Genomic DNA, 26,291 nt, shown 5'->3' with positions numbered 1-26,291 from the left:
AAATTAACAATCTGATTCTAAAGTTTATATGGAAATTCAAAGAACCTAGGAAAGCCAAGATAGTTTTATAGAGAAAGTACAAGAACTCCTGGGTTAGTTCGCAGGTGGAGGTACTAGGAGAAGGTGTGGAAGCACCCTACCCCTTCCCCCATACTTTGCCCTATGCATCTCCTCCATGTGGCTATTCCTGAGTTGTATCATTTTATAATAAATGGGTAATCTTATCATCAGGTAGAGTAGTCAACAAATGAAGTCTGAAGCTGAGAATAAGTCCCAAAAAGAGAAAATCCAGGAAATCAAACGAGAGAATCAAAAGAAAGAGAAAGAAACAGAAAATGATTCCTGACTATAAAGTGGGTATGTGATGGCATAACTCACTGATGTGGAAAAGAGCAGAGAAATCATTCACAGTGGGGGTGTCTGGTGCTTTAGTCTTAAGAGCAAAAAATCAGAAACAAGGCAATGGCCATCAATAGGAGAAATAATAAACAAGTTGTGGTATATACATACAGTAAAATATAACACCAATAAAAAGGAACTAACTAATGATATATGCAAGAATATGGGTGATTTTGCATATAATATATTCAGCAAAAGAAGCCAGACACAAAAAATAATACATTTTATATCCATTTGTATCTATTCCAAGAAGTAGTCCATAAAAGTAGAAATTAAAATAGTGCTTGCTTCTGGTTGGGAGGGGAATTGACTATAAAAGAGCACCAGTGAACTTCTCAGGATGCTGGAAATATTCTACATTTTGATTGTGCTGTTAATATAGGTCAAATCTCATCAAACTGTATTCTTTTGTGTATTTTATAATATGTAATTATACAATAATGTAAACATATTTAAATAAAAATAGAGATAAATATCATTAAGAAATGAAAATAAAAACTGATAACAAGATAACATATTTATTTTGAGTCATGGAATCTAAACCCTTGTACAGAGAAATCTGATAAATCATGATTTTAAAATGTAAAAACTAAAGATAAACAAATACAAAATTGAAGGATTTATATACAAATTCTCAAGACTTACTATAAAGTCATAATACTTAAAAGTGTGGTTTGGGCTCAGTTATAGACAATTATATAATGGAACAGAAGAGAGAATCCAGAAACAGACCTATGCATATATATTCACTTGATTCACAACAAATGCACTTTTTCAATTCACCGGTCGGGGGAGGGGGCGGGAAGGATGCTCTTTTTTAAAAAAAATAAATATGTCTTTATTGATTTCAGAAAGAGGAATGGAGAGGGAGAGAGTTAGAAACATCAATGATGAGAGAGTCATTGATCTGCTGCTTCCTGCACCCCCCCCCCCACGGGGGATTGATCCCACAACCCGGGCATGTGCCCTGACCAGGAATCAAACCAAGATCTCCTGGATCATAGGTGGATGCTCAACCACTGATCCACACTGGCCAGACAGGATACTCTTTACAATAAACAATTGGATAGCTATGTGAAAAACATGAACCCTGACACCTTCTTTACATTTTTACAACAATTAATTAAAAGGAATGTAGTGTATTCAAGCAGTACAGTCTATTCAGCAGTAACAATACTGCTGAGGGGCACCTTGTTGGAGGGCTGGTGGCAGCGGCTTTGACTCTCCCTTGTTCTCTGGCTCCTTTTGGTGTCCTCCTACCCCCTGCAGAAGTGTGTAGAGGGAGTAGGAGGGTGTGTGGACAAGGGATGCATCCTGTCCTGGGGAAACCTTTGGAAGAAAGTAGAGGCTAGGAGGGACTTTCAAAATCCATGGACATCAAGAGACTGCAGTAGGCACTACAAGGTTTTGAGAAAATGAGGAAAAAGGTAGTTTGTCCTGTTTTGGATCAATTTCTTTGTCATGCTGCCAAGACTAGAGAAACAACAATTCAGTGGTCCCCTTTAAAGACTACTTCATTTTCAAACTGGTGAAAGTGATGGATGATTTCAGAGCTCCAACTCTTGAACCAAGAAGTCTTCCTAACTCTAATGTTGGATATATTCCCTTCCTTTGATGAAATGAAGGAAAGAACACAGAAAAATTGTCCCTGGAGATAAAGGGAGAAGATGGATTATAGCTACTCTGTAGAACTGAAATTACAGTTTCTTAGTATCCCTTTTACTATTCAGCCGTAGGAGAATACCTAAAGGAACTAAAGAGAGAAACTACACAGGAACAGACAAATTTCTTAGAGGACTAGAAAAGAATGTGATGGTTGTTACCTGTGCTTATCCTTCTTCAGAGAAAAACAATTCCAATAGTTTAAATAAGATGAATGGTGGTGTTTCTTGGAAATTCACCAAACTGTACTGAGAGTTCCCCTGACAAGAAGTGCTTTGCCTGAGGGCACAGACAGCGGAGTCTTTACAAACTTATAACAAAATTAGGACAAAAATCACAGTGACCCTGACATCTCCATCAGAAGGTTTCTCAGAGGGCCTGTATAAAAATACAAATGTTCAAATGAAGATGCTGTGGAAGCTGAAGGGCATAAGGTAAAAAGACTCAGGTTTTACAAAGAAGGTAAAGTCAGAGAGATGGCCAAACAGTATCTAGTGAAATCTCTCCAGTTATGGTAGAAGAAACAGAATAACCACCTTCATCTAAGAATAAAGACAAAGAAAATAGTTGTATCAGGCAGCATTGTACAGAAGAGGATGAAGGGGAAGAAAGAGTCTTTAATGACAACAAGAAAAATGGTCCCAGAAAGAAAAAAATCAAGAAAACGAACCCGATGATGCTTTAACTGTGAATGAAGAGACTTCTTTTTTTTTTTTTTTTAAATATATCTTTATTGATTTCAGAGAGAGGAAAGGAGAGGGAGAGAGAGAGACAGAAACATCAATGATGAGAGAGTCATTGATCGAGCCCGAAACCTGGGCATGTGCCCTGACTGGGAATCGAACCCCGATCGCCTGGATCCCAGGTCAACGCTCAACCGCTGAGCCACGCCCGGCTGGGCTGAATGAAGAGACTTCTAAGAAAAATAATAAAATGCAGGAATTTTTATCTCAAGTTGAGAAAGAATTACATTCTGAAGGTAGTGAAAATACAGGCCCTGTAACGTGATTCTGACTGCCATGAAACAGAAGACTTAGTAGGATCTAAAACCAGTAGAATGGGAGAGATTCTCTCAGAATCATCCTTAGAAAATAATGTCACCACAGAAGTCATTGATGAACCAATGGAACAGTTTTTAAACTGTAAAGTAATAATTACAATTTTTAAACCTTTTGGAGAGCATCGCATTTAGTTTATACATATGCAAGAAAGCTTTTTGTCTTGTCTTTTTCTGACAGGTCTAGCAGTGTTTATACTTTGCCAGTATCAAAATTTTACCATGTGAAATATAGGGTTTCAGGGTAGATGTATATCATTTATATTTATAAATATACATTACATATATCTGTCTCTTACAGAAACAGAACAATATAAAATGTGCTCCTTAGAATAATATATATATATTTATATGTGTAATATATAATACATGATATATCATATATTAAATAATCTATATATAATCATATATAACATAACTAACATTATATAATATTGATTAAATATAATTATATAAAATATGTCACTATATATTACTTTTGTTTGTTTTATTTTTTAAATTTATTTTATTTTTAAAATTTTATTCTTATTTTTGAAAGCATTAGAGATATCCTCTTTTTCCCCCCCATTGATTCCCTCTACCCTTCATCCGAGCCCCCCCCGAGACCTTCACCACACTATTGTCTATGTCCATGGGTTATGCATATATGCATATAATTTCTTTGATTACTTTCTCCCCACCCACTCCCCCATCCCCGCCTTCCCACTGAGATTCATCAGTCTGTTCCGTGCTTCTGTGTCTCTGAATCTATTTTGTTCCTCAGTCTATTTTGTTCATTAGATTCCACATATGAGTGAGATCATGTAAAACTGAAGCAGGAAGAATCAGAAAACCTGAATAGGCCAATAACAACTAATGTAATCAAAGCAGTAATAAAAAAAAAAAAACTCCCAGCAAACAAAAGCCCTGGTCCAGATGACTTCACAGGGGAGCTTTCTAATTCTTTAAGTTGTAGGGTTAGATAATTTTTTTTTTTGCTTTTTGAGATAGGCCTGTAGTGCTATGAACTTCCCTCTTAGGACTGCTTTTGCTGTGTCCTGTAGATTTGGGGTTGTTGTGTGTTCATTTTCATTTGTTTCCAGGAATTTTTGTATTTCTTTCTGGATCTTATTGGTAACTCACTCATTGTTTAATAACATGCTATCTAGCCTCCATGAATTTGAATGTTTCTGAGTATTTTTATTATAGTTGATTTCTAATTTCATGGCCTTGTGATCTGAAATGCTTGATATGATTTCAGTCTTCTTGAACCTGTAGAGACTTGTTTTGTGTCCTAACATGTGGTCTATCTTTGAGCATGACCCATGTGCACTTGAGAGGAATGTATATTCTGCAGCTTTGGCGTGAAATGTTTTGTAAATATCAGTTAAATCCATATGAGCTAGTGTGCCATTTAGAGTCACTGTTTCTGTGTTGACTTTTTGTCTGGAAGATCTATCCAGTGAAGTCAGTTGGGTGTTAAAGTCATTGACTATGACTGTATTGCTGTTGATCTCTCCCTTAAAGTCCTTAAGGTTACTTGATAGGTCCTTATTTGGTGTCATTTTACTGTTTTATGCCTATGCTTCTCTATTTCTTCTTATTATTACAGCAGTCCCTTTAACATTTTTTTTTACAATGCTTCTATTTCTACTCCTAATTGCGGCAGTATTTTTAACATTTCCTGCAATGCTGGTTTGATGGTGATAAACTCCTGTAGCCTTTTTCTGTCTGGGAAGCTCATTATTTCACCATCTATTTTGAATGATAGCCTTGCTGGATAGGGTAGTCTTGGTTTTAGATCCTTGTTTTGCATTACCTTGAATACTTCATGCCATTCCCTTCTGGCCTGTAGTGTTTCAGATGAGAAATCAGCTTATGGGAGGTGCTTTGTAGGTAACAGATTGCTTTTCTCTTACTGACTTTAAGATTCTCTTTTTTCTTGAATTTTTGGCATTTTAATTACGATGAGTCTGAGGGAGGACCTCTTTGGGTTCTTCTTGCTTGAGAGACTGTGTGCCTCCTGAACTTGTGTGACTTTTTTCTTGACCAGGTTATTGAAGTTTTGTGCCATTATTTCTTCAAAGAGGTTCTCTAGCCCTTGCTTACTTTCGTCCTCCTCTGGCATTCCTATAATGTGAATATTGTAATGTTTCATGTTGTCCCACAGCTCTCTTAGACTGTTCTCCTGTTTTTTAATTGTTTTTTCTTTTTGGGTCTCTGATTCAGTGATTTTTCTACCCTGTCTTCTAATTCACTGATCTTATCCTCAGCTTTCTCTAATTTGTTGTTTATTCCATTTAATGCACTTTATTTCTGCTATGTCATTCTTCATTTATGATTGGTCATTTTTCATAGTTTCCATATCTTTTTTCATGCTGTTGAGCATCCTTACAATCAGTATCCTGAACTCTGCATTTGATAGATTGCTTATCTCCATTTCATTTAGCTCTTTTTCTAGAGACTTCCCTTGTTCTTACATTTGGTGCTTGTCTTTTGTCTCCCCATTTTGGCTGCCTAGTTGGGTTTTTTTCTATGTATTAGGTAGGCCTTCTAGGACTCTCAGTCTTTTTGAAAAGTCTCTGGTGCAGGCCAATGTCAGATGCTGTTTGTGACTGGCCTCAAGTACCCTGTTTGGAACATTCAACAACCCATGGCTTGAGATCCCTCCTGTTGCAGTTGGTTGCATTTGGACAGGACCAAGATGGACATGAAAGTCTACTTTTCCAAAGCCTGGGTCCAGAAACAGATCAGGCAAAGACTCAAAGCACTCTGAAGTCTGCCTCTGCCTGCAGGCTGATTAATCTGATTCTCTTAATGAGCCTCAGGCTGTAGAAACTCCCCAGGGTGGTGTGGCTGGTTGTTATCAGTCTCTTAATGAGCCTCAAGCTGTAGAATCTCCATGGGGTAGGGGAAGAGGTTTTCCAGCAGGGTAGGACAATTGCTTCCCCCCTCAGGCAAAAGCTGCTTGGAAGGTAATGTCTGCCTCTGCAGTATGGGGGAAATGATTTGGCACAGGAATCCAGAGGGGTGCCCTCTGAGCTCTATCTCCATAGCCCACAACACTAGATTCTCTTCACAGAGTTCCAGTCCACTTGCCCTCTCTCTGCTGGAGCCCAAAGTGAGCAGCTGGACATAAAACTTTGTGTGTTGGCTCATTAAGAGGGTGCCTGCATTTCTAGCATTTTCTCCCTTGAAGACAGAAACCCAGCTGCTTTCCACAGCCAGATGTTATCTGGGCAACTTTCTTAGTTCTGGTGTTCTGGGCTTCTCAGGGTCTGGTTTAAGCCCCAGAGTCCTGAGTGGGAACTCCTCCATACCCCCTACAGCTGAGATATCCCTCCAGATCTTTAGCTGCTTCCTGTAGGAGCCCAGACAGCCCGCTTGTGCCTCCACACTTCCTACCATTCTCTATGTGGTCTGTACTTTTCCTCCTTGATTATGAAGGTGCTCTTCCCCTTGTCTTCAGTTGCAGTTGATTATTCAGGATGGTTTTTCTATATTTTAGTTGTAACTCCAGTTTTGTCCTGGGAGAGTGTCAGTGTAGCTTCCACTCAGTCCACCACCATCTTTAATCTCCACTATTTATTACTTTTAAAAAATATATTCTTATTGATTTTTAGAGACAGAGGGAGACAAATAGAGAGAGAAATAGCAATGGCTGCCTTCTTCATTCCTTCTACTGGGGATTGAGCCTGCAATCTGGGCATATGCCCTGACTGGAAATCAAAGCAACAACCTTGCGGTGCATGAGATGATGCCCAACCAACTGGGCTACACTGGTCAAGGCTATATATTACATTTAATTATAAAAATCATATATCTGTATATTACATTATTACATAGTACTCTTAGCAGGGAAATGTTATATCCTGTTTCTTGAAGAGGTGATTTTAAGCAGCAAGCCCAAGAGGACATGGTGCTCCCCCCTCCCATGAATACACTGAATGCACACCTACATGTACAATATAGTGGAAATCATGCAACTAGAACAGAAAGAAAAGAATTTTTAAAATGAAAACAGTATAAGGGAGTCTAGAACATTAAACACACTAACATTGCATCATAGAGATTCCAGAAGGAAAAGAGACAGAGAAATGGATAGAAAGTATATTTGAAGAAACAATGCCTAAAAATGTTCCTAATCTAAGAAAAGCAACAGATATTCAGGTCCAAGAAGCACAGAACACTCCAAATAAAATGGAAGTAAAAAAGCCCACACAAAGACATATTATAATTTAAATGACAAAAGTTAAGGGTAAAGAGAAAATCTTAAAAGCATCAAGAGGGAAGGCAGAAGTCATATCAAGGAAAACCCCATAAGGCTACCTGCTGATTTCTCATCAGGAACTCTACAAGCCAGAAGGGAGTGTCAGGAAATATTTAAAGTGCTGAAAGAAAGGAACCCCCAGTCTAGAATAATATACCCACAGGTTATCATTCAGAATTGAATGAGGGATAAAGAGTTTCCCAGTCAGGCAAAAATTAAAGTTCACCACTACTAAACTGGCTTCACAAGAAATGTTGAAAGGAGTGAGATGCAGAGGACCATGTGACAGGTTACCTGACTGGAGCTTGACCAGAAAATTCAAGACTGGTTAATTAAGAATACATTTCTGAGGAGGAGGGAAGATGGTGGCACTGTGAGAAGCAGCAGAGCGCCCCCCCTCCCAGCCGTGGGTTTGATTTACTCCTAAAATACTACGTAGCCAGCTTGGAAAAAGCAGAGAAACATACCTGAGTGGACATAGAGTAGGGAGAACTGAAGAAACATTATAGAGTCTGGTGGAGGGGGGGCTGTGCAAAGGGGGAGTCCCTCCTGAAACCTGTGCTGGGCTCAAAGCACTGAGGCTTAGAGGCTGCAAAGCTCCCTCCCCTTTGGAGTGTGGACTGGCATCCAAAAGTGGGGATCTCACCCAGAGTGGAGGAGACTGGAAGGAGTGCCCTGCGTGAAGGTCAGAGGGACCCAGGAGAACAGTAGGTCCATGAGGAGGGGATGATGCCTTCCTAGGAAACAAAGTTTCTAATGGCTGACATGACTGGTGTCTAATGCTCAGGGAGCTGACCATAAGAAAGTCTGTCCCACAGTGTGTGGCACTTGAATAGTGAGGGACCAGAGGTCGGGACTGAGCAGCCGCACACAGGGACCCTCTGCCTCCCTGTAAGGCATTGTGTTGAGCCCCAGAAAGCATTGAATCTGCTTGGAGCAGGGAAGAGGATGAGAAGCTTCCTGTCCTGACCTCCTGGTGCAGAGAGGCTGGGATTTGTGACCAGCCCTGAGAAGCACCATGGTGGCACATGGAGCCGCCCCAGCTTTGCTGAGATCAGTGGTGCGGGGAGCTGCATGAAGCTGACTTTGGGTTTCCTCCTGCAGGGTGCCTTGGCGAGTGGGAGGCGGGTACTTTCAAGGTGGACTCTCTGCCTGTGTGTTGCTTTGTGCATTTTTGAGTTTCTGATCATGGAACTGGCTCCCACCTTCCCAGCATGCACTGGGCGGGCAGACCAGCAGAAACTGGAATTGGTGTCTGCAGACTGTATGAAGGGTGAGCTTGGTGTGACCAGCCAACCAGAGCTTGGAAGGGAGGGGTGGTGCCTGCCTGCTTCTCCTGCAGCCTGGGAGCACCATCCCCAACAGAAAGGGGCCTGGTTCAACTCACTGAGGCCCCAGATGCCCCCCACAGGGCACAGTCCTGAGGGGGAAGGGAGAACAGCCCACAGGAGGACATTACAAGAACAAGACTCTCAAGGACTGTTGTTTGGGAATTGGAGGAAATGCTGAAAACCCCTGCTGGGGGCTGGGAAAGCAAAGAGCTCACTGGAATGTTCTTTAACCAAATCCACTTAGCCCAGGCTGCTGAAACTGCCCATACAGAAAAGGCAACAGGCTAAAATCAACCTGAAACTGAAGCAGGCTAGTGCATGGGGAACTAAAATCAGAGGACAGGGAAGGGACTGAGGAGCTGGCTGTGGAGCAAAAACTAACTCTCTCACAGTGAGTGCCTGACAGCAAAACCTCTAAAAAGGGAAGTGATATCCTGAGCAACACTAGCCATCCTGCACCCTAAAGACTCTCCCGAAGACTCTGGAGTAAGACCAGGCAACTACAAAGTTGCAAAATAGCTGACAAGAGGAGGTGGTCCACTGAGAGCCTCAGGTCAACCATCTACCTAAAGACACCAGAGCCAAACCTATACAGCTCCTCACATTGGGTGATACACAAGTACCTTCCAGGAGAACAGAAATCAGCACACAAAACAGTGAGCTGCAGACAACATAAGCTGCCCAGAAGAAACTCACCTGATTGTCTTTTTTTGTTTGTTTATTTTTTGTGTTTTTGTTTGTTTATTTTTTCTCTCTTAGGAAGAAGAGAAAGGGGAAAAAAGCATTTGCTTTTTCTTCTTTTTAAATTTTATAATAATTAAAATTTTTTTTTTTTAATTTTTAATTTATTTTATTTTATTTTTTAAAAATAATTTTGTTATGCTTAGCTTGTTTATTGTTTTGTTTCTCTGTTTTGTTTTGCTACTTTGCTTTGTTTTGTTTTATCTTTGCTTCTAATATCAAGACTTTCTTGATGTTCCTGCTTAATGGCTGGGACTTTATCATTATAACCAACAAGTTATAATGCTTTCTCTATAGTTTCCCCCAAATCCCTTATTGGACTCCTTCCTGCCCAGGCTTTATCTCTCACTCTCTCCTCTTGATCCTTTGGCATAACTTTTTTTTTCTTCTTCTTCTTTTCCTTTTTTCTATTGTTTATCTTCTCTTCTGTCTTGTCTTTTTGTTTGATAGTTAGATTCTCTTATTCTCTTTAATGCATTTTTAGTTTTTAATTTTCAACTATTATCCTATTCCTATTCTTTCCCTTAATTGTTTGCTGGCCCTTCTTTCAGAATCTTTTCTCTGCCTCTATTATTTCCAAGTAACTTCTCTATCTTTTACATTTAAGTTTATTATTGTTATTTTCTAAATTTTAGTCACTATTAACAATATACTCCTCTCTCTAAGCTTTACTTTTCTTTCTCTTTCTTTCTTTTAAGCTATTTTTTTTCTCTAGAATTTGTGTTCTCCCTTCACTCTCCCAGTTCTATTTTCACTAGGGTTGTTTTCATTGTGACTGTCAAGATGTTTTTTAAGATACCCTTTTTTTCTTGGAAGTTTAGTTGTGTATTGTCCTGCCTTGCCAGCACCCATACCACAGCTTACATGACGAGGTTGGGGCTGAGACACACAGTTAGCCAACCTGAGAGTAGAGTCCTCCCAAGGACTGTTCAACAACACTCTAGACCCAACCACAACAGGAGAACCCAAAAACCCCACAAAAGGACACCCACAAAAGGGACACACCTAGAGCAAAGAGCTCAGAAGTATAAGGAAAACACATTTCTGTGCTCCACTGACCTCACAATACAAAATCCCTCCCCACAAGACTGGGAGACAGCAAATATACCTAACATATAGGTACAAACACTAAGACCTACCAAAATGGGGAGACAAAGAAACAACCTCCAAATTAAAGAAAAGAAAAAATCACCAGAAAAAGACTTTGATGAGAAGGAGTTAAGCAAGTTATCAGAAACAGAGTTCAGAGTATTGACTATGAAGATGTTCAAGGAACTTAACAAAACACTAGATGATAAGATCGAGGTTCTTAGTGAAAACATGAAAAGAGAGATACATAACATAAACAAAACTCAGACAGAGATAAAGAATGCTGTATCTGATATCAAGAATACACTGGAAGGAATTAAAAGCAGGCTCAATGAAGCAGAGGATAGAATAAGTGACTTAGAAGACAAGGTAGAAAAAAATCACACAATCAGAGCAGGAAAAAGAGAAAACCCTTAAAAAGCATGAGGAAAGTCTAAGGGAGCTTTGGGACAATACGAAGCGAAACAACACTCACATTATAGGAGAGCCAGAGGGGGAGGAAAGAAAACAAGGGATAGAGAACTTGGTGGAGGAAATAATGACAGAAAACTTCTTAGGCTGATGAGGGAGAAAGCCACACAAATTCAGGAAGCACAGAGGGTTCCAAACAAGAGGGACCCAAAGAGACCCACTCCAAGACACATCATAATTAAAACAGAAAATGTCAAGGACAAAGAGAAAATATTAAGGGCTGCAAGAGAGAGACAAGCAGTGATCTACAAGGGAACCCCAAAATAAGGTTGACAACTGATTTCTCAACAGAAAATCTTCAGGCCAGAAGCGAGTGGCATGAAGTTCTCCAAGTAATGAAAAGCAAGAACATGCAACCAAGATTGCTTTATCCAGCAAGGCTATCATTTAAAACTGAAGTTGAAATAAACAGCTTCCCAGACCAAAAAAAAAAGCTAAAGGAGTTCAGTACCACCAAACCAACATTGCAAGAAATGCTAAAAAAACTGCTCTAAGAAAAAGAAGAAATGGTAAAAGAAAGGTACATCAGTATGAAGGGGAAAATTTTCATTAAATAAGTTGATATCAATAGTAACCTTAAATGTAAATGAAATAAATGGTACAATCAAAAGACATAGAGTAGCTGAGTGGATAAGAAAACAGGCCCCAAATATATGCTGTCTACAAGAGACCCACCTGAGAGCAAAAGATTCACACAGGCTAAAAGTGAAGGGATGGGAAAAAATATTCCATGCAAATAAAAAAGAAAAGAAAGCTGGAGAAGTAATTCTTATTTCTGACATAATAGACTTCAAAATAAAGACCATAACAAGAGACAAAGATGGTCACTACATAATACTAAAGGGATCAATCCAACAAGAGGAAATAACCCTTATAAACATTTATGCACCCAATATAGGAGCACCTAAATATATAAAAAATTTCTTGGTGGGCTTTAAGGGGGAGATTGACAGCAACGCAGTCATAGTGAGGGACTTTAACACCCCACTGTCAGCACTGGACAGATCATCGAGACAAAAAATCAACAGAGAAACACAGGCCTTAAATGATTCACTAGATCTAATGGATTTAATTGACATTTACAGAACATTTCATCCCAAAGCAGCAGATACACATTGTTTTCAAGTACACATGGAACAGTCTCAAAAATAGATCACATGGTAGGGCACAAGGCAAGTCTCTACAAATTCAAGAAGATTGAAATAATATCAAGCATCTTCTCAGATGGCAATGCTGTGAAAGTAGAAATCAATTACTATAAAAAATATTCAAACACATGAAAGCTAAATATCATGCTATTAAACAATGAATGGGTTACCAATGAGATCAAGGAAGAAATCAAACACTTGATGGAAAGAAACAAAAATGACAGACAACAACCCAAAATTTATGGGACACGGCAAAAGCAGCCCTGAGAGGAAAATTCATAGCATTACAGGTCTATCTCAGGAAACAAGAAAAAGATCTAATGAATCATCTAACACAACAACTAAAAGAACTAGAACAAGAACAGCAAAAAAGCCCCAAGGAAGTAGAAGGAAGGAAATAATAAAAATCAGAGCAGAAATTAATGACATAGAGACTAAAGAAACAATACAAAAAAATCAATGAAATCAAGAGCTGGTTCTCTGAAAAGATAAATAAGATTGATGCACCTTTAGCCAGACTCACTAAGAAACAAAGAGAGAGGACCCAAATAAATAATATCAGAAATGAAAGAGGTGATATAACAGACCCAACAGAAATACAAAGGATTATAAGAAAACACTATGAGCAACTATATGCCAACAAAATGGACAATATGTGGGAAATGGACAAATTTCTAGAAGCATACAACCTTCCAAAGCTGAATCAAGAGGAGGCATAAAACCTGAAGAGGCTGATAACAACTAATGAAATTGAAGCAGTAATCAAAAAATTCCCAGCAAACAAAAGTCCTGGACCAGATGGATTTACAGGTGAGTTTTACCAAACATTCAAAGAAGAATTAACACCTATTCTATTCAACCTATTCCAGAAAATTCAAAAGGAGGGGAAACTCCCAAACCCTTTTTATGAGACCAGCATCATCCTATTCCCAAAACCAGATAAAGACACTACAAAGAAAGCAAATTACAGGCCAATATCCCTGATGAACATAGATGCTAAAATCCTCACTAAAATACTAGCAAACGAGATCCAGCAATACATTAAAAATATCATACATCATGACCAAGTGGGGTTTATTCTGGGGATTCAAGGCTAGTACAACATCTGCAAATCAATAAATGTGATACACCACATAAACAAAACAAAGGAAAAAAATCATATGATCATATCCTTAGATGCAGAAAAAGCATTAGACAAAATTCAGCACCCATTTCTGATAAAAGCTCTCAGCAAAGTGGGAATAGAGGGATATTATACCTCAACATAATAAAGGCCATATATGAGACCTACAGCTAACATCATACTCAATGGACAAAAACTAAAACCATTTCCATTAAAAACTGGAACAAGACAGCTATGCCCACTTTCACCACTCTTATTCAACATAGTACTAGAAGTCCTCACCATAGCCATTAGACAGGAAGAAAACATAAAATGCATCCAAATTGGAAAGGAGGAAGTAAAACTGTCATTATTTGCAGATGACATGATATTGTATATAGAGAACCCTAAAGGCTCCATCAAAGTACAACTAGATTTGATAAACAAATCTGGCAAGGTAGCTGGATACAAAATCAACATCCGGAAATCAATGGCATTCTTATACACCAACAATGAACTTTCAGAGAGAGAAACTAAAAAAGCAATACCATTTACCACTGCAACTAAAAAAATAAAATACCTAGGAATAAACTTAACCGAGGATGTAAAAGACCTGCATTCGGAAAACTATATGACACTGAAAAAAGAAATAGAGGAAGACTTAAACAAGTGGAAGAATATACCATGGTCATGGATTGGAAGAATTAATATCATTAAAATTTCATACTACTCAAAGCAATTTATGAATTCAATGCAATTCCTATTAAAATACCAACAGCATATCTCACAGACCTAGAACAAACATTTCAAAAATTTATATGGAACCAAAAAAGACCCCGAATAACTGCAGCCATCTTGAAGAAAAAGAACAGAGTGGGAGGGATCACTTTGCAGGACATCAAACTGTGCTACAAAGCCATTGTAATAAACAAGGCCTGGTACTGGTACAACAACAGACATACAGATCAATAGAACAGAACAGAGACTCCAGAAATAAACCCATACCATTATGGTCAGTTAATATTTGACAAAGGAGGCAAGAATATACAATGGAGTAAAGACAGTCTCTTCAATGAGTGGAGCTGGGAAAATTGGACAACTACATGCAAAAAAAATGAAACTAGACCACCAACTTTCACAGTTCACAAAAATAAACACAAAATGGATAAAATACTTAAACGTAAATCATGAAACCATAAAAATCCTGGAAGAAAACATAGGCAGTAAAGTCACAGACACCTCACATAGTGGACTTTTCACTGATACATCTCCTAGCGCAAGAGAAACAAAAGAAAAAATAAACATATGGGACTACATCAAACCAAAAATCTTCTGCACAGCAAAAAAAACACAACACAACAGCCTCAAAATACAAAGGAACCTCATGGTCTGGGAAAACATATTTGCCAAAGATGTATCTGATAAGGGGCTAATTTCCAAAGTGTACAAAGAACTCATAGTATTCAGCAGGAGGAAGGCAAACAACCCAATTAAGAAATGGGCAAAGGACTTGAATAGTACATTTACACAATGGAATACTACTTGTCCATAAAAAAGGACATATTACCCTTTGCTATAACATGGATGGACGTGGTGAATGTTATGGTAAGTGAAATAAGCCAGTCAGAGAAAGACAAATGCCATATAATTTCACTCATATGTGGAAGATAATGAACAAACTGGACTAACAAGCAAAATAGAGACAGACCCCTAGATAGAAAGCAGGCTGACAGCTGCCAGGTGCAGGGTGTGGTGGGACTGAGAAAAAAAGAGAGAGAGAGAGAGAGAGAGAGAGAGAGAGAGAGAGAGAGAGAGAGAGAGAGAGAATTCATTGACATGGACAACAGTGTGGTGATTGTGAGGAGCAGAAGGGTTAGGTGGAGGTGGAAGAGGGTATAGGGTGGATAAATGGTGATGGAAAGAATAAAATAAAATAAAATATAAAATAAAATAAAATAAAAAAATAATAAAATAAAATAATAATAAAATAAAATAAAATTAAAATAAAATAAAATAAAATAAAATAAAATAAAATAAAATAAAATAAAATAAAATAAAATAAAATAAAATAAAATAAAATAAAATAAAATAAAATAAAATAAAATAAAATAAAATAAAATAAATGGAGGAAGCTGAACCTTGCACACAGATTGGCTCTTCCCATGCACATTCAGGCCCCTAGGCACAGCCACAAACAGTGAATAGTGTGGTAACTCCAGCCAGGTAACCCAAGGCTGGTTACACACAATGTCTAATATCAACGTGCACTAGATCCCTGTCTTAGTGGGTCCAGAACCAACACACCCAATGGTGGGCTTCAGACCACACCAAGCTTGACCTAACTAGCAACATAAGTGGCACATCCAAAGGGGGATCCTGGAAGGCAGCATAACCCCACTGTGGGGGACAGCCCCTGCACAGTGACTCATACATGGTGATTGAGGTTTATTCTTATAGTCAACAAGATGGAGAGGTTAACTCCACCCATGAAAGGGCAAATAGCATTCAAGACTGATCTACAATAGGAGGGCACACATAACCCACAAGAAGCATTCCTGCAGCACTGAGCTCAGGTGATCCAGAAGATTGCATCACTGAGCCCAACAAGATACTTATATCATAAAGCCATCATGACAAGTCTGGGAGTCATAGCAAATCTACCTAATACACAGAGACAAACACAAAAAGGCAGATAAAATAGGGAGACAAAGAAATTTGCCCCAAATGAAAGAACAAGAGAAATCTCCAGAGAAAGAATTAAATAAAATGTAAGCAACCAAAATATCAGATGAACAGCTTAAAACAATGATTATAAGGATGCTCAAGGACCTTAAGGGACCTTAAGGGAAGAATGGATAATCTTAGTGAGAACTTAAACAAAGAGAAAGTAAGCATTAAAAATGTATAGAAATCATAAAGAACCAGTCAGAAATTAATAATGCAATATATGAAATGGAGAACACACTAGAAGGAATTAACAAAAGGTTAGATGAAACAGAGGATTGAATCAGAGATTTAGATGGCAAGACAAAAATAAGCACACAAGCAGAGCAACAAAAGGAAAACAGAATTTTTTAAAATGAGGAAAGTCTAAGCGCCTTTGGGACATCATCAAGTGTAACAAGATCTGCATGATAGGATTACCAGAAGGAGGAGAGAGTTAACAAGGAATCAGGTTCATGTTAGAAGAAATAATGGATGAAAACTTTCCTAACCTGGGGAAGGAAAAAGTCACACAAGTTCAGAAAGCACAGACGAACCCAGAGAGGCCCACATCAAGACACAACATAATTATAATAGCAAAAATTAAAAACAAAAAAGAATCTTAAAGGCAGCAAGAAAAAAACAATTACCTACAAAGAAGCTCCCACAAAACTACCAGCTGATTTCTGAACAGAAACACTTCAGGCCAGAAGGGATTGGCATTAAATATTCAAAGTGATAAGAAACAAAGAACTACAACCAAGACTCCTCTATTTAGCAGGCTATCATTTAAAATTAAAGGTGAAATAAAGAGCTTCCCAGGCCAGAATAAATAAATAAATAAATAAATAAATAAAAGGTAAAAGAGATCATTACCACCAAATCAGCACTGCAAGAAATGTTAAAGGGCCTGTTTGAAGAAGAAGAAAAATAAATAAATAAATAAATAAATAAATAAATAAATAAATAAATAAATATAAATAAATAAATAAATAAATAAATAATAAATAAATAAAAATAGAGACAGAGAAGAACATAGGTATAAAGTATAAAATGGCAATAAATAAGTACCTATGAATAATAACCTTAAATGTAAACAGATTATATGCTCCAACCTAAAGATGTAGGGTAAGATAATGTAACCCATATATGTGCTGTCTATAAGAGATCCACCTCAGAACAAAAGATACACACAAACTAAAACTGAAAGGATGGAAAAAATACTCCATGCATGCCTGGCCAGTCTGGTTCAGTGGATTGAGCATCATCCCATGCACCAAGAGGTCACTGGTTTCATTACTGGTCAGGGCACATGTCTGGTTGGGGGCTCAGTCCCTGGTAAGAACATCCAGGAGGCAGCCGATTCGTGTTTCTCTCTCTTTCATATTTCTATCTCTCTCTCCCTCTCCCTTCCTCTCTTATATCAATAAAAATATATTTAAAAAATACTCCATGCAAATGGAAACAAAAATAAACCTGGGGTTTATATCAGATAAAATAGACTTCAGAACAAATGACATACAAAGAGACAAGAAAGGTCAATACATGTTACTAAAGGAATCAATCCAGCAAGAGGATATAACCCTTGTAAACATATATGCATCCAACATAGGAGCAAACAAATATATAAAGAAAATATTGGTGGGTATTAAGGAAGAGATAGACAGCAATGTACTCATAGGGGATTTTAACACCACACTGAAGTCAATAGATAATCTAGATTTAAAAAAATCAACAAGGCAAGAGCAACCTTAAACTACACACAGGATCAGAAGGATTTAATGGATATTTACAGAACATTTCATCCAAAAGCAGCAGAACATACATTCTTCTCAAGAGCACATGATACATTCTCAAAGATAGACAACACATTAGGACAAAAAATAAGTCTTAAAATTCAAGAAGATTGAAATCATATCAAACATCCTCTCTGACAACAATGGTATGAAACTAGAAATCAACTACAATAAAAAAATTAAAAACACATACACAAGGAGGCTAAATAATATGTTATTAAACAACAAATGGGTTACCAATGAGATCAAGGAAAAAATAAAAAACTTCCTGGAGAACTGAAAATGTAAACACAACAACCTCAAATCAATGGGACACAGTGAAAACAGTCCTGAAAGGAACTGCATAGCATTACAGGGCTACCTCAAGAAGCAAGAAAAAGCTCAAATAACTAATCTAATCTCACTCTGAAAGGAACTAGAAAAGAGCAACAAAGCCAGAGTAAGTAGAAAACAGAAAAAAATAAATATTAGTATGGAAATAAATGGCATAGAGACCAAAAAAACCCAAACCAAAACAAAAAAAAACAACAAAAAACAAAAACAAAGACCAATGAAACCAAGAAGTAGTTCTTTGAAAAGATAAAAAAAGATTGACAAATCTTTAACCAGGCTCAGCAAGAGAAGAAAAAGAGGATCAAAATTTTAAAAAATCAGAAATGAAAGGGAATATGTAACAGCTGACACTGCAGAAATACAAAGGATTGTAAGAAAATACTATGAGCAACTATATGCCAACAAATTGGATAACCTGGAAGAAATCGATAAATTCCTGGAAACATACAATCTTCCAAATCTGAATCAGGAAGAATCAGAAAATGTGAATAGACAGATTAAAACCAGTGAAATTGAAGCAGTCATCAAAAAAACTCACAGCAAATAAAAGTCCCAGACCAGATGGTTTCACAAGTGAATTTTACCAAACATTCAAAGAATTAATACCTATCCCCCTCAAACTATGCCAAAAAATTCAAGAGGAGGGAAGACTGCCAAGCTCTTTTTATGAGACCAGAATTATCCTAATTTCAAAACTAGATAAAGACATTACAAAGAAAGAAAATTATAGGCCAATATCCCTGATGAGCAAAGGTGCTAAAATCCTCAACAAAATATTAGCAAACCAGTTCCAGCAATACACTAAAAGATCACACACCACGATCAAGTAAGATTTATTCCAGAGATACAAGGTTGGCATAGTATTCGCAAATCAATAAACATTATACATCACATAAACAAAATAAAGGATAAAAATCACATGATCATATCAATACATGCAAAAAAGCATTCGATAAAACCCAGCACCCATTTATGATAAAAACTGTCAGCAAAGTGAGAATAGAGGGATCATTCCTCAGCATAATAAAGGCCATATACGACAAACCTACAGCCAACATTATACTTGATGGGCAAAAACTAAAAGTGTTTTCCCTGTGATCGGGAACAAGTCAGGGATGTCTACTTTCACCACTCTTATTCAAGATAGTACTGGAAGTCCTAGCCACAGCAATAAGACAGGAAGAAAAAAGAATAGGCATTCAAATGGGAAAAGAAGAAGTAAAACTCTCATAATTTGCAGAAGATTTTCAGGAGAGATTACAACCAACACCACAGAATACAAAGGTTCATTAAAGAATACTATGAATAATTATATGCCAACAAATTGGACAACTTAGAACTACTGGATAAATTTATAGAAACATACAATCTTTCAAAACTGAACCAGTATAAAAACAACAGAAAATTTGAAAAACCAATTACTAGCAATAAAATTGAACCAGTAATTAAAAAAACTCACAACAAATGAAAGCCCAGGACTAGATAGATGAGTTTTACAAAATATTTAAAGAAGAATTAATGTCTATACTTCTCAAAATACTCCAAAAACTGAAAAAGAAGGATCATTTCCAAACCCAGTCTACCCAGATACCAAACCCAGACAAAGGCACTGCAAAAAAAGAAAATTATAGGCCAATATCCCTGATGAATATAGGTCCCTGATGCAAATGTTCTAAACACCAGAGTTCAGCAATATGTTAAAAAGATTATACATTATGATCAAGTGCGATTTTTCCCATAGATACAGGGATGGTTCAATATCCACAGAACAATTAATGTAAAACACCACATCAACAAAACCAATATGATCATCTCAATAGATGTTTAAAAAAAAATTTGACAAAATTCAACATCCATTTATGATGAAAACTCTCAGCAACGTGGATATAAAAGGAACTTACCTCAAAACGATAAAGATTATATATAAAAAGCCCACAACTAACATACTGATTGATACAAAGATAAATGCATTTCCTCTAAGATCAGGATCAACACAAGGGTGCCCCCGTTCACCACTATTATTCAATATAGCACTGAAAGTTCTACTCACAGCAATCAGATAAAAAAAAGAAAAGGCATCCACATTGGAAAGGGAAAAATAAAACTGTCATTATTTGCAGATGACATAATACTATATATAGAAAACCCTGAAGACTCCACCAGAAAACTATTAAAAGTAATAAAAGAATTCAGTAAAGTTGCAGGATACAGAACCAATATACAGAAATTTGTTGTGTTTCTATATACCAATAACATATCATCAGATGGAAAAATTAAAAAAACAGTCCCATTTACAATTGCATCAAAAAATAAAATAAAAAATAAAATAAAATACCTACGAATAAATTTAACCAAGGACATAAAAGACCTGTACTTGGAAAACTATAAGACATTGAAGAAAGAAATTGAAGTGTACACAAAGAAATGGAAGGATATACAGTGCTCATGGATTGGAAAGATTAATGTCCTTAAAATGTCCATACTTCCCAAAGCAATCTATAGATTTAATGCAATCTCTTCCAAAACAACAATGACATCCTTCTCAGAACTAAAAAGAAATCCTAAAATTTATATGGAACCACAAAAGACCTTGAATAGCCAAGGCAAACTTAAGAAAGAACAAAGTTGTAGGAATCATGCTACATGATCAAATTTTATTACAAAGCTATAATAATAAAAACAGAGATTCCAATGGCAGCAGATTGAGTGGAAGCCACAATGGCACTCTCCCAGGATGAAACTGTAATTACAACTAAAATATAGAAAAACCATCCTGAATGATCAACTGCAATGGAAGACTAGCTAGAGAGCACCCTCATAACCCAGGACCTAAAGTAGGGAATGTGCAGAGACTGGTAGGAAGTGCAGAGGTGGGGTGGGCTTACTGGGCTCCTACAGGCAGCAGCTGAAAGTCTGGAGGGATATCTCAGCTGTGGGAGGTTCTCACCGAAAACTCTTGGGTGTAAACTCCAAGATGGGCTTCCCAGCCCAGAACACCAGAATTGAAAAAGGTGCCTACATAACATCTGGCTGTGAAAACCACCAGGGTTTCTGTCTGCCAGGAAGTGATGGCTGGAAATGCAGGCACCCTCTTAAAGGGCAAATGCACAAGGTTTTGTGTGCAGTCACTCAGCCTGGGCTCTGGTGGAAGGAGCACAGAGTGCACTAGAGCTGTGTGAGGAGAATTCAGGGCTGCTGGCTTGGGTATTAGAGCTCAGAGGGCAGCCATCTGGATCCCTATGATGAGTCATTCTGCCATACTGCAGAGGACATCTTTCTCCGGCAGACATTTAACTTTCAAGCAGCTTTTGCCTGGAGGAAAGCAATTGCCCCACCTTGCTGGAAAACCTCTTACTCTACCCTGTGGAGTTTCTACAGCCCGAGGCTCATTAGGAGACTGAATAAAAGCCTCTGGGTGCTTTGAGTCTTTGTCTGATATGCTTCTGAACCCAGAGCTTAGAAAAGCAGACCTTGGTACACATCTTGGACCTGTCCTAACACACTCAGGCCCAGGGGAGGGAAAAACAATCTGTGGAGTGCAGAAAAGTTCAAATAGTGTACTCAAGGCCAGTCACAAACAGCACCTGACTTTGGCCTGCAGCAGGGACCATCCTAAAGACTGGGAGTCCTAGCAGATCTACCTTATACATAGACACAAATCCAAACAGGCAGCCAAAATGTGAAGACAAAAAAAAACCAAACCCCATACAAAAGAACAAAAGAATTCTCCAGAAGAGCTAAATGAAATGGAGATAAGCCATTTATCAGATATAGAGTTGAGAATACTGATCATAAGGATGCTCAACAGCTTGAGGATATAAATGGAAACTATGAAGGAAATTAAGAACATAGTACAATTTAAAAACAAACAAACAAACATTGGAAGGACTAAAGAGCAGATTAGAGGAAGCTGAGAATCAGATCAGCAAATTAAAAGTCAGGGTAGAAAAAATCTCTTAATCAGGGGATCAAAAAGAAAAAACAAATAAACAGGACAGTTTAAGGGAGCTGTGGGAAAACATGAAACATAACAATATTGGCATCATAGGAGTACCAGATGATCTAGAAGGAAAGCAAAGGTTAGAGTACCTGTTTGAAGAAATAATGGCAGAGATAAAAGATGGCGGCAGACTGAGTGGAAGCTACACTGACACTGTCCAAGGACCAAACTGGAATTACAACTAAAAGACAGGAAAACCATCCTGAATAATCAACTGCAGCTGAAGACGAGCTGGAGAGCATCCTCATAACCAAGAAGGAAAAGTAGATACAACATAGAGAATGATAGGAAGTGTGGAGACATAAGAGGGCTAGTTGGGCTCCCTCAGGGAGCACCTGAAGGTCTGGAGGGATATCTCAGCTGTGGGGGTTCCCACTGAGGACTCTGGGGCCTAAAACCCAGGCTGGGCTTCCCAGCCAAAAATACCAGAACTAAGAAAGGTGCCCACATAACATCTGGCTATGAAAAGCAGCCAAATGTGTCTGCCAGGGAGAAATAGCTAGAAATGCAGGCACTCTCTTGAAGAAGAAACACACTAAGTTTCATGTGCAGCCATTCACCTTGGGCTCCAGCAGAGGGAGGGCAAGTGGACTGGAGCTTTGTAAGGAGAATCTACAGTTGAGGGCTGTGGAGATAGAGCTCAGAGGGCACCCCTCTGGATTCCTGTGCCAAGTCATTCTCCCATACTGCAGAGGCAAACATTTACCTTCCAAGCATCTTTTGCCTGAGGGGGAAGTAATTGCCCCACCCTGCTGGAAAACCTCCTCCCCTACCCCATGGAGATTCTATAGCCTAAGGTTCATTAAAAGACTGATAACAACCAGCCACACCACCCTGGGGAGTTTCTACAGCCTGAGGTTCATTAAGAGAATCAGATTAATCAGCCTGCAGGCAGAGGCAGATTTCAGAGTACTTTGAGTCTTTGCCTGATCTGTTTCTGGACTCAGGCCTTGGAAAAGCAGACTTTCATGTGCATCTTGGTCCTGTCCAAATGCACCAACTGCAACAGAAGGGACCTCAAGCAATGAGTTGTTGATAGCTCCAAACAGGGTACTCAAAGCTGGTCACAAACAGTTTCTGACACTGGCCTGCATCAGAGACCTTCCAAAAAGATAGAGTCATAGGAGGCCTAACAAATACTTAGATACAAACCCAAATAGGCAGCCAAAATGGGGAGACAAAAAAACAAACACCAAATGAAAGAACAAGAGAAGTCACCAGAAAAAGAGTTAAATGAAATGGAGATAAGCAATCTATCAGATACAAATTCCAGGACACTGATTGTAAGAATGCTCAACAGTATGAAAAAAGATATAGAAACTGAAAAATGACTGGCAAGAAAAGAAGAATGAGATGGCAAAAATAAAGAATACATTGGAAGGAATAAACAGCCTATTAGAGGAAGCTGAGGATTGAATCAGTGAATTAGAAAACAGAGTAGAAAGAATCATTGAATAAGAGATCTATAAAGAAAAAATGATTTTAAAAAAACACACAAAAAACAGGAGGAGAGTCTAAGCAGATGTGGGAAAACATGAAACTTAACAATATTTGCATCAAAGGAGTTCCAGGAGATAAAGAAATTGAAGAAGGGATGGAGAAGATGTTTGAAGAAATAATGGCAGAAAAGTTCCTTAAACTGATAAAGGAAAAAGTCACACAAATTCAGGAGGCACACAGAGTCTCAAGCAAGAAGAACCCAAAGAGGCCCATGCCCAGACACATCATAATTAAAACCCTAAAAATTTAAATCAATAAGAGAATTCTAAAGGCAGCAAAAGAAAAGCAATCTGTCACCTACAAAAGAAATCCCATAAGGTTGACAGCTGACTTCTCATCTGAAACTATACAAGCCAGAAGGAAATGGCATTAAGGATTCAAGGTAATGCAAAACAAGGATCTGAAACTCCAGCAAGTCTATCATTCAAAATAGATGGTGAAATAAAGAGCTTCCTAGACAAAAAAAAAAAAAAAAAAAAAAAGGCTAAAGGAGTTTGTCACCACCAAACCAGCATTGCAGGAAATGTTAAAAATACTGCTGCAATTAGAAGTAGAAATAGAAGCATTGTAAAAAATGTTAAAGGGATTGCTGTAATAATAAGAAGAAATAGAGAAAGAAACAGAGGTATAAAGAAGTAAAATGGCAACAAATAAGGACCTATCAAGTAACCTTAAGGACTTCAAGGGAGAGATCAACAGCAATACAGTCGTAGTCATTGACTTTAACACCCAACTGACTTCACTGGATAGATCTTCCAGACAAAAAGTCAACACAGAGACAGTGACTCTAAATGGCACACTAGCTCATATGGATTTAACTGATATTTACAGAACATTTCGCGCCAAAGCTGCAGAATATACATTCCCCTCAAGTGCACATGGGGGTCATGCTCAAGGATAGACCACATGTTAGGACACAAAACAAGTCTCTACAGGTTCAAGAAGACTGAAATCATATCAAGCATTTCAGATCACAAGGCCATGAAATTAGAAATCAGCTATAATAAAAACACTCAGAAACATTCAAATTCATGGAGGCTAAATAGCATGTTATTAAACAATGAGTGAGTTACCAATAAGATCCAGAAAGAAATACAAAAATTCCTGGAAACAAATGAAAATGAACACACAACAACCACAAATCTATGGGACACAGTGAAAGCAGTCCTAAGAGGGAAGTTCATAGCACTATAGGCCTGTCTCAAAAAGCAAGAAAAAATTTTAGTAAATTACCTATCCTTACAACTTAAAGAATTAGAAAACTCCCCTGTGAAGCCATCCTGACCGAGCTTTTGTTTGCTAGGAGGTTTTTTAATTTTTTTATTACTGCTTCAATTTCATCAGTTGTTATTGGCCAATTCAGGTTTTCTGATTCTTCCTGCTTCAGTTTTACATGATCTCACTCATATGTGGAATCTAATGAACAAAATAGACTGAGGAACAAAATAGATCCAGAGACAAAGAAGCATGGAACAGACTGATAAATCTCAGTGGGAAGGTGGGGATGGGGGATTGGGTGGGGAAAGAGTAATCAAAGAACTTATTTGCATATATGCATAACCCATGGACACAGACAATAGTGTGGTGACATCCTGGGGTGGAGGGGATCAATGGGGGAAAAGGGAGGGACATCTGTAATACTTCCAACAATTAAGATAAGTTAAAAAAAAAAAAAAAAAAAAGGAAACAAAGAATGGCAGAAAACTTCCCTAACCTAGTGAAGGAAAAATTTTCACAAGTTCAGGAGGCACACAGAGTCCCAAGCAAGAAGAACCCAAAGAGGCCCATGCCCATACATATCATAATTAAAATGCCAAAAACTCAAGAAAAAAGAGAATCTTAAAGGTAGCCAGAGGAAACCACTCTGTTACCTACATAGGAGCTCCCAAAAGTTGATTTCTCATCAGAAACTCTACAGACCAGAAGGAAATGGCAAGGATCTGAAACCAAGATTATTCTATCCAGCAAGGCTGTTATTCAAAATAGATAGTGAAATAAAGAGTTTCCAAGACAAAAGAAGGCTAAGGGAGTTTGTCATCACCACACCAGCATTGCAAGAAGTGTAAAAGGACTTCTTTAATAAGAAGTTGAAATAGAGAGAAACATAGGCACAAAGAAATAAAATGTGAATAGATAAATCCTCATCAATAATAACTTTAAATATAAATGGATTAAACATTTCAATCAGAGGACATAGAGTAGCTGAATAAATAATAAAACAAGACTCACATATATGCTATTTACAGGAGACCTACCTCAGAACAAAATATTCACACAGGCTGGAAAATAAAATTATTTTTGGAGGACTTTAAGGAGAGATCAACAGCAACACAGTCACAGTAGGGGGTTTTATCACTTCACTGACTTTAATGGATAGATCTTCCAAATAAAAAATCAGCAGGGAAACAGTGATTCTAAATGACATACTAGATTAGATGGATTTAAGTGACATTTACAGAATATTTCACTCCAAAGCTGCAGAATATGAATTCTACCAAAGTGCACATGGGACATTATCAAAGATAGACCACATGTTAGGACAAAAAACAAGTCTCTACTGGTTCATGAAAACTGAAATCATATCAAGTATCTTAGACATTTACACCATGGACTACTATGCAGCTGTAAAAAAGAAGGATCCCTTACCTTTTGAGGTAGCATGGTGGGACCTGGAGAGTATTATGCTAAGTGAAATAAGCCAGTCAGAGAA

The 26,291-nt window shown here is 37.8% G+C and overlaps 1 protein-coding gene and 1 pseudogene across 1 annotated transcript in view; one reads left to right on the top strand and one right to left on the bottom strand.

Moving 5' to 3' along the window:
• The window catches only part of LOC107537560 (phosphatidylinositol 3,4,5-trisphosphate 3-phosphatase TPTE2-like), an 86,007-nt gene that overhangs the window by 43,832 nt on the left and 15,884 nt on the right, over positions 1-26,291 (bottom strand). The window lies entirely within an intron of this gene.
• On the top strand, positions 336-3,253 carry LOC107537544 (serine/threonine-protein phosphatase 4 regulatory subunit 2 pseudogene; annotated as a pseudogene).

This window comes from Miniopterus natalensis, chromosome 2, assembly GCF_054644295.1.
Source record: "Miniopterus natalensis isolate mMinNat1 chromosome 2, mMinNat1.hap1, whole genome shotgun sequence".
In the NCBI taxonomy this organism is placed as follows: domain Eukaryota; kingdom Metazoa; phylum Chordata; class Mammalia; order Chiroptera; family Miniopteridae; genus Miniopterus; species Miniopterus natalensis.
The sequence above is the reverse complement of the archived record's forward strand: the minus strand, read 5'-3'. Positions and strand labels throughout refer to the sequence as shown.